Source organism: Pristis pectinata, chromosome 14 (genome assembly GCF_009764475.1).
Source record: "Pristis pectinata isolate sPriPec2 chromosome 14, sPriPec2.1.pri, whole genome shotgun sequence".
Lineage (NCBI taxonomy): Eukaryota > Metazoa > Chordata > Chondrichthyes > Rhinopristiformes > Pristidae > Pristis > Pristis pectinata.
The window spans coordinates 42,155,634-42,165,391 of NC_067418.1; positions in this window are offsets into that span (position 1 = coordinate 42,155,634).

Consider the following 9,758-nt stretch of genomic DNA (forward strand, 5'->3'; position numbering starts at 1 on the left):
TCCCCTCGCAGACACTTCCACCCAGTCCTGAGCACGGGCCCTTTCGTCAGCTTGGGTGGCCTATTTCAGTGTCCCGGCACATATGATCTCAGACAGGGGAGCCCAATTCACCTCTGGCCTGTGGTCTGCCGTTGCCGACTTGTGGGGTTCCTGGATCCACCTCACCACCGCCTATCACCTGCAATCCAATGGGCTGGTGGAGAGGTTCCGTCGGCACTCATGGCCCGCCTTAAGGGGCCCAACTGGGTAGACGAGTTCCCCTGGGTCCTGCTGGGGATACGCACCGCGCCAAAAGAGGACCTGCATGCCTCGTCTACGGAGATGGTCTACGGAACGCCCTTAGTCGTCCCAGGCGAGTTCCTACCAGCCCCTTGGGGGCCAGAGGAAGAACCTGCCACGGCGCTCAAGTGGCTGCGCGAGCAGCTTGGAAACCTGGCCCCAATACCCACCTCGTGACACGGACGGGCCCTGACCCGTATGCCGACTCCCCTCCAAGACTGTAAGTTTGTCTTTGTCAGGAGGGGCGCGCACCGAACACCGCTGCAGCGGCTGTACGAAGGGCCATTCCGGGTCGTCAGGAACAATGGGTCTACGTTTGTGCTGGACATTGGGGGGCGCGAGTAGGTTTTTACAATTGACCGGCTGAAGCTGGCTCATTTAGACTTGGACCAACCCGTGGTGGTCCAGCGAACGCGATGCAGGGGCAGGCCACCCAAGTCATAGTTTATTTAATTCTGGTTTTCGCGATGGTATCGCCAGTTTCGGGGGTGGGGGGGGGTTATGTAGCGACTCACCGCACTGGCATCGAACCGGCTACCGACATCGCGAACGTCGTCGGAGGCCCCGATCCAAGATGGCGCTGGGCCCTCCTCCTTCCCCATCGTCGGGCTGGGAAAGCCCGCGCGTGGGAAGGTCAGGTGACCCACGCGTGACGTCAGCATGGGAACTGTAGCGCGGGAAGTTTTCGGATATTAAAGGCGCACTGCGCCCTGTCGTTCATTCAACTTCGGATTTCAAACCAGCGACTCTGTGTCCTCATTTCGTAGTGTGTAGCTAGCTGCTACAACATTGTTACAAGATTAGAGAGTTGTCATTTAAAATTCATGTGTAGGAACTTCTTGCGGAGGGTGGTGAATCTCTAGGATTGTCTATTCTGGAGGGTGGTGGAGGCTAGATCTTTGGAAGTATTTAAAGAGGAGGGAGAAAAACAAAGTTGAAAGATTAAGAAATTGAGAGCTATGGAGAACTGGCACAGAAAAAGGAGATAAGGCCTGAGCAGATCAGCCATGGTGGGGTAGGTTTTGAGGGGCCTACTTCTCCTATTTTGTTTTAGCAATCCAAATACACTATTTCTATTTGCTCCTTCTGCTCGTTAAACGTGATTTCCATTCATGAAATCATGCTGACTTGGTTTGAATGCATAAAGTTTTTCTAATTGGCTAGCTTTATTTTTCCTTGAGTATAAACTCCAGATTCTTCAAACAATAGGTATTAAGCTAACAGGTCTGTTGTTTCCTGCTTTTTGTCTCTATCCTGTCATGAGCAAGGATGTCATTTTGGGTGTTTTCTGGTATCTTCCTGGAATTCGGGGAATTCTGAAAAACCTCAGCCAATAGCTGTACTATCTCTGTGTTTGGTTGGATTGGGGTCATTATGACCTGGCAGCTCGTCTGCGTTTAGTCCCATTAGCTTTCCCAATAGTGATAGGAATTGTTACTTCCTATTGGAAATTAGCCCATTTGTTAAGAATCTAGATTTAATGTCTTTAGCTGCTCATGATAAGACCTCCCTTTTATCCCAGACATAAATGTCTTTGTCTTGCACTGTAATGCTGCCACAAAACAACAAATTTCACGACATATGTCAGTGATAATAAACCTGCTTCTGATTCTAAACTTGGGATGTTTGCGCTGTCCTCCACCATGAAGACTGATACAAAATATTGGTTTAAATTTTCACACTCACCGTTACTCATTTATCACACTTACCTACCGTCTTCCCTTTTATGTCCATAGAAGGTCTTGCTGTTTCTTTTGATATTACTTGCAGGCATGGTAGTGTAGCAGTTAGCATAACGCTTTACAGTGCCAGTGACCTGGGTTCAATTCCGGCCACTGTCTGTAAGGAATTTGTACATTCTCCCCGTGCCTGCGTGGGTTTCCTCCGGGTGCTCTGGTTTCCTCCCACATTCCAAAGACATACAGGTTAGGAAATTGTGGGCATGCTATGTTGGCGCCGGAAGCGTGGTGACACTTGCGGGCTGCCCCCAGAACACTTTATGCAAAAGATACATTTCACTGTGTGTTTCAATGTACATGTGACTAATAAAGATCTTATCTTAGTTTTCTTTCATAATCATTTTTCTCTCTGCTTATTGGCTTTTTAGTCCTCTGCTATTGGTTTCTGAAATACCTCAGTTCTGTGGCTAGCTCTGCCTTTTGCCACTTTGTCATAGATGACTCTTGGAAAAAGATCCTTTGCCCAGCTTGTCCATGCTGACCAAGGTGCCTTCCTGAGTTAGTCCCATTTGCCTGCATCTGGCCTATATCCCTTCAAACCTTTCCAATCCATGAAGCTGTCCAAATGTCTTTTAAATGTAATTGTACCCACCTCTCCCACTTCCACTGGCAGCTCGTCCATATACCCACCACCCTCTGTGTGGAAAAACTTGCCCCTCAGGTTCCCTTCAACTCTTTCTTCTCTTGCCTTAAACATATGAGGTCTAGTTTGAGACTCCCTATTCTGTGAAAAAGACTGTGACCATCCACCTTATCTATGCCCTCATGATTTTATATACTTATATAATGTCACCCCTCCAAAGAAAAAAGTCCTAGCCTATCCAGTCTTTCCTTACAGCCCTCCATCCGAGCAATATCCTTGTGAATCTTTTCTGCACCCTCTCTAGTTTAATCACATCATTTTTATAGTATGGCGATCAGAACTGCATACGATATTTCAGGTGTGGTCTCACCAATGTCCGAGACAACTGTGATATGATATCCCAACTCTTGTATTCAATGTCTCATCTGATCCTTTGTATGGTGTAGTTGTTAATGTCATATTTTTCTTGACCTTCTTCATTAACTGTGCATGGTTCATCTTTCTCATTGTTTCACTATGATTGGGATAAACTTATGTTGAGCATCATATAATAGCAGCTTAAATATCTGCCATTGCTGATCTACTGACCTTTCCTTTAGCATACTTCCCCAGTTGACTCTGGACAACTCTTCCTTCATACCTTTGTAATTGCTCTTACTTAAGCTAAGGACGTGGGTTTAGACTGGAGGTCTTTGCGCTCGAACTGTACCTGGAATTCTACCATGTTGTGATCACTATTCCCTCGAGGATCCTAATTCCAAGATCTCTTATTAATCCTATATCATTACACACAACCAAATTTAAAATAGCCTGCTCATGGTAGGTTCCGTAACATATTGCTCTAAGAAATAGTTCCTGATGCACTCCACAAATTCTTCCATAGTACCAGTTTGATTAACCTAATCAATGTGCAGATTAAAATTGCAGTTCTCTTCTTGCAAGCCTTCAACATTTCCCTGTCCTACCATGATGCAAACTTATGAGGCCTATAGACCACTTGCACCCATTCCCTTGTCATTCCTTATTTTCAGGTAAGTAGATTCCACATCATGATTCACTACCCTGCCTCCTTTTCCTTTTGCTTATTATTTGAAACATTGAATAACCTGGAATATTGAGTTCCAATTCCTGGTCATCCTGCAATCTCATCTCTGAGGTAGCTATTAAATCAAACTCATTTATTCCTCTTTGTGCCATCAAGTCATCTATCTTTTTACAAGAACTTTGTTTTTTCAGACAGAGAACCTTAAGCTTTTATCTTTTAGAGAATTGTTATTTATTCTTGTTCCAATTTCTGCTGAATGCTTTTGCTTGTATTTTCTGCCCCTTCTGTTGCGCTTTGATTTTCATTCACACTTTCACCACACTGCTCCGGTGCTCCCTCCTTTCTTATTGATTTCTTAAACCTCCTGTCGCTCGAATCCTCCCATCGTCATCTCCCACCAATTCATTTAAAGCCCTGTATAATACTTGTTATGCGGTTTGCCAGACACTCTTCAACCGAAGCCTGTCCCAATGGAACGGCTCCCCCTTCTCTTAGTACTGGTGCCAATGCCCCATGATTCAAAACTATTTCTCCCACACCAATCTTTGAGCCACTTGGTTACTTCTCAAATTTTATTTACTTTCTACCATTTGTATGTGGCTCATGTAATAACCTGGAGATTATTACCTTTGTGGTTCCGCTTTTCAATTTGTCTCCAACTGTTCTTAATCCCTCAGCCTAACCTCCCTATGTTGTTAGTACCATATGGACAACTGCATCCTTCCCCTCCCACTCCAAGTTCCTCTCCAGCCCAGAAGAGATGTTGTTAATCCCAGCACTGGGCAGACAACATAGCCTTCGGGACTCTCTCTCTTTGCTGCAGAGAATCTGTTCCTGTCAGTATCCTATCCCCAAGACTACAACATTTCTCTGCCCACTTGAATGGTCCCTGTGCCACGATACTATAGACAACTTGCACGTTCACCCTCATCCAAACACGGATAAAAACTTTGTATCTGTTAGAAGGGGGCAAGGAATGAGGCTCTTCTAGAGCTGCTTCTAGATTCCTTTGCCTTTCTCTTCTGCAGTCTTGCCCTCAGCTCCTGATCAAATCTGAGATAGTGTGGACGTTACGGAATCAGATCTTGGTCTTGTGGTAAGGAGGTTCAAGGTATACTCACAGACACTCACACATACACACAGTAATGACAATTAACTACTGGAAAGGAGAAAGTTAAGGGAAGATGTCAAAATTATTATACATGAGAGGTTTCAAAATAAGGAATGATTAATTCCTCCATGAGGATCACTGATGAGAGGTCATCAATTTAAATTTCTTCTCAAGAGAGATGTTATGAGAAGTCCATTCACCTCAAAGAATGCAATGCTTTAACATGGGAATGACTGAGGCTGAGAACAATTTAGCCTTTACGGGAAATTGGATAACTATTTGAAGTAATGGATCCAGGGCTCTAGGGGAAAGAGTAGATTGGTTTTGCAGCTGACATGAAACTCGTGAATGTTGTAAACAATGTGAAGGAGACTAGACTTTAAGGGGACACAGACTGATTCGTAAAACTGGCAGACACAGATAGAATTTAACACAGAAAGGTATGAAGTGATATATTTGGGAAGGTAGGAAAGAATGAGGAGAGGTAATATCTGTAAGAAGTAAAAATGAGCAAGTGTGAGGCTATCCAGTTTGGTAAGATGAATAGAAAAGCAGAATAAATGTTGAGACCATCACTTGTAGACTTTGGAGAGAGATGGGTGACCTCGTATATGAAAAGCAGAAAATTAATGTGCACATGGAGCAACTAATTAGGAAGGCAATGAAACCTTGGCCTTTACTGCAAGTGGGATGGAGTACAAAAGTAGGGAAATTTTGCTGCAACTATACAGGGCTTTCATGAGACCAATTGGTAGCCTTAGTTTGAGGGAAGAACTAATTATATTGGAGACAGTGCAGCAGAGATTTAATGGAGTGATTCCTGAGAGCAGGGTTTTGGCTTATGAGGAAAGAATTCGTTTTTTGGGGGGCTCATATTATCAGGAGTGAAGTAGAAAGTGATCACATTGAGACATATGACTGAGAGGTCTCTGCAGGGTATCTGTTGTGAGGATGTTTTCACATGGGAGGGTCTAGAACTGAGGGTATGATCTCAGAAAAAGGGTTGTCATGTAAAACTGAACTGAGGAGTAATTTCTTCTCCCCGGCAGTTCTGAATAGAGAGAGCTGAGTCATTAAGGTATGTTCAAGGCTGTGAAGACAGATTTTTAGACCACAGAGGTCAAGAGTATGGGCATTAGAAGGAAATTAGAGCTGAAGCTAAAGATTAGATCAACCATTATCTTATTGAATGGTGAAGCAGTCTTGAAGACCCACTGTTCCTATTTCTAATGTTCTTACACTTTTGGAGGGTTGTAAGAGCAGAGAAACCTGGGAATCTAAGTACACACAACATTGAATCCATATGGGATTTTGGCTTTAATAATTTGAATTTAAAAGCAAGGCAGTTTTGCTGAATCTTGTTGGTTAAGCCTCAGCTGGCATATCATTTATGGGCACCGTGCTTTAGAAAGGATGTCAAGGCCTAGTAGAAATATATATTAGAGGCTTCAGTTATATGAAGAGACTGCAGTGGCTGGGGCTGCTCTCCTTAGAACAAGGAAGGTTAAGAGGAGATTTTTTTTCAAGATGTTGAAAGTTTTGGAGAGTCAAGTCTACAAGGAAAAAGTGTTTCCAGTTGTACAAGTAACCAGAGGATATAGATTTAAGGTAATTGCCAAAAGAAACAGAGGTAACCTTTCACTCTTTTACTTATCAAGTATCAATTGACCTCTGCCTTAAAAGTATTCAAAAACACTGCTTCCTGCATGTTGTTAGGAGTGTGGGTGGGCTCTTGAAAGGCTGGCAGAAACTGATTCAGTGGCAATCAACAGAAAGAAATGGGATAAATATAAGATTGTGAACCATTTGATGGATGATGGAGCGAGAGAGAAATACTGATTAGATAGCTTTTCAAAAGAGCTGGTACATGTTCTAGGGACCAAATACTTGATGTTTTTTTTAAATTCAGTGAAAATACACAGGTGAGGGTAAATGGTTTTGGTAATATAGATGGTCTGAAATTGAAGGTCACCTGAAGATCATATAAATTAATGAGGCTACAAATGATGTTGCCTAGATTCAGGCTGTTGCCTGGGAGAGGGACACCAGTGGATAGTGAATAGTGATACAGCAGATAATTAAGACATTGGCTTTGGTTTTCCAGCACTTAATTGGAGGAGATTTCAGCTCATCCATTGTCGGACCAGCAACGTGGGCTGAGTGAAGTGTAATGAGGTGGAGCTGGGTATTATCAATATGCATATGGAATCTAATGTGACATTAGAAAAGAAATAGACTTGCCAGAATTTCTGCAAGAAAAAAGTTCATGAGTAGCTTGGGAGAAAATAATTAGTTCTACTTCTCCCTGTGTGTTGTACGAGTTTAGCACTTTGTGGAATTAGGACACAGGCAAATTAGCTTTTGATTTCTAGCAATTTGCCATCTGGCGTACAAGTGAGGGGATTTACCAGTATCCTAGAAAAGAATTTGTGTGGGTGCAGTGGTTAAGTTACTGAATCAGTATTTAGAAGCCTGGTCTATCAAGTTAGCGATGTTTTCCAATCCATGGCAGCAGGGAATTTTAAATTTTAGTAAGCAAATAAACATGGAACAATAAAGCCGGTATTGGTTCTGATCAGGCAACCAGGTTGTTGTAAAAACCCATCTGGTTACCAAATATCCTTCAGCTAGGAAATTTGCCATCCTTGCCTGGTCTGGCTTGCATTTGATTCCAGACAATGTAGTTGAGCCAATGTAGAAGAGCCAATATAGTTGGCTCTTTGTTGCCCTAGAATTAGCCTAGTACACCAGGGAATAATAAATGTTGGCATCACACTAACATCTGCAATTCTTGAACAAATTTAAAAAAAACAAAATAAATTTGTCTGAAAAGTTGGAGAACACACGTTTTCTTGTAATTAATTAAAGTTGGCATCTCAGAGATCCAGTGTCAAAGCTTGTACATTCCAGAAATTTGCTATTAACTATGAAGTAAAACAGACATTTCAGAAGTTAAAAGGGAAATGTTTCCACTTTCAAAATGACCTTGCTGGAAACAGAACTCCTGATGGCTCCTTGGGGAGAGAGAGAGCGCAGTATAAAGAGATTGTGTGACTATTGTATGCCCAGATCAACAATAAATCCAAGCTTCACTCTCATTGTTTTACGATATTGTTTGCTCTCATCAATGAATCTGGAGATTACTTTCCCTTATCTGTATCAAAAGTTTACTTGCAAGTGTTGTAAAATTTCCACTGAAAAGCATCTCTTATCAAAAAGCTGCCACGCTATATAGAAGTAGATCATGTACCTGCTTACAAAAACAATATCAGCTTTTTCCTTCTGACCATTAAGAATGCTGTCTTTTTTTACTTCCTGTTTTCTTGGGCTAGATCTCCATGTGCAGACAATATGGATCTTTGGAGATATCCTTTGGAGTTGATGTCCTTTTGACACTCTAGAGAATGTCAGGAATTTCTACTATGTTTATAGGGTGGGTATGCAATGCCATGAATTATATGGGCAATGTGTAAAATGTGAAGCTTGAAAGATGGATTTGTAGATCATTGCTCCAAAGGCAATGTGTTTAAGTATTGTTGCTATACTTATTAATACTGTGACTCAACATAAACTGGATCTTTGGGGGGGGGGGTGGGGAAGTTATCTTATAATATAGCTTTGCATTTTAGGGCAACCTTGACTTAAGTACAAAGAGTTGTATTTATTACAAAGTATTGAATAAAATTGTATAAGAAAAACTATTTGTGCCAAAGCTTTGCTTTTTTTAAAAGAATACATGTAATGCGATAATGGTGAACTTATTGCAGCGTTTCACTAGCACTGTTGTTATTCAGCTTTGTTTGTTCATTCAAGCTATGGGATTCACTAGCAAAGACCAGTATTTATTACCATTCCAGAGAGGGTGATGATGACTAACCTGCTTGATGTGCTGCAGCTTAAACTTTGAAAATACTGAGGAGCAGGAATAGGCCACTTGGCCCATCAAGCATGCTCTGTGATCTGGTTCATCAGGCTATAACCTCCTGTCTACTAGAAGTAACCTTTTGCTCTCTTGCTTATCACTCAGTATTCCCGTCTACCAGAAGTAACCTTTCACTGTCTTGCTTATCAAGTATCCATCTGTCTCTGTCTTACAAATATACAAAGACTCTGCTTCCCCTGACATTTCAGGAAGCGAGTTCCAAAGACTGATGATCTTCTCAGAGAAAAAAGTTTGCTTTGTCTGTTGTAAGTGGGTGACCCTCATTTTTAAATGGTTTTAAGTTCTGTCATAAGAAGAAAACATTTTCTCCAAATCCACCCTTTTGAGACCCCCTCAGGATCTTGTATTTTTCAATCAAGACCCCTTTCACTCTTCTAAACTCCAGCAGATACAAGCTTAGCTTGTCAAACCTTTCCTCATAAAACAACCTGATCATTCCAGGTATTAATCCAGAAAACCTTCTCAGAGCTGCTTCCAATACACTAATATTCTTCCTTAAATAAGGAGATCAGTCCAGCACAGAGTACTCCAGATGAGATTCACCATTTGCACTGTGAAATTGAAGCATTACCACCCTACTTTTGTATTCAATTCCTCTAGCAATAAATGGTAACACTCTGTTAGCTTTCTTATTTAATTGCTTTCATATATACTAGCCTGTTGCAAATTGTGCATTAGGGCACCCAGATCCCTCTGCATCTTGGTGCTCTGCAGTTTTTCACCATTGAGATAATGTGCTTTTCTTTCTTTCTTTCTGCCGTAGTGGATATTTCACATTATAATCCATTTGCCAAATCTTTGCCGATTCATTTAACCGTATGCCATTTAAACCTCTTTATGTCCTCTTCACAGTTTACTTTGTCTTCTATTTTTGTGTCATCAGCAAATTTAACTACCATACCTTTTGAAGCCTTCATCCAAGTCACATATAAATTGTGAAAGTTTGAGATCTCAAAGGTTGAGATCCTGCAGTTATTATTCATTACCTGTTGCCAACCAGAAAATGACTCATTTATGCCAGCCAATCTTCTTTCCACCCCAATATGTTACCTTCCACA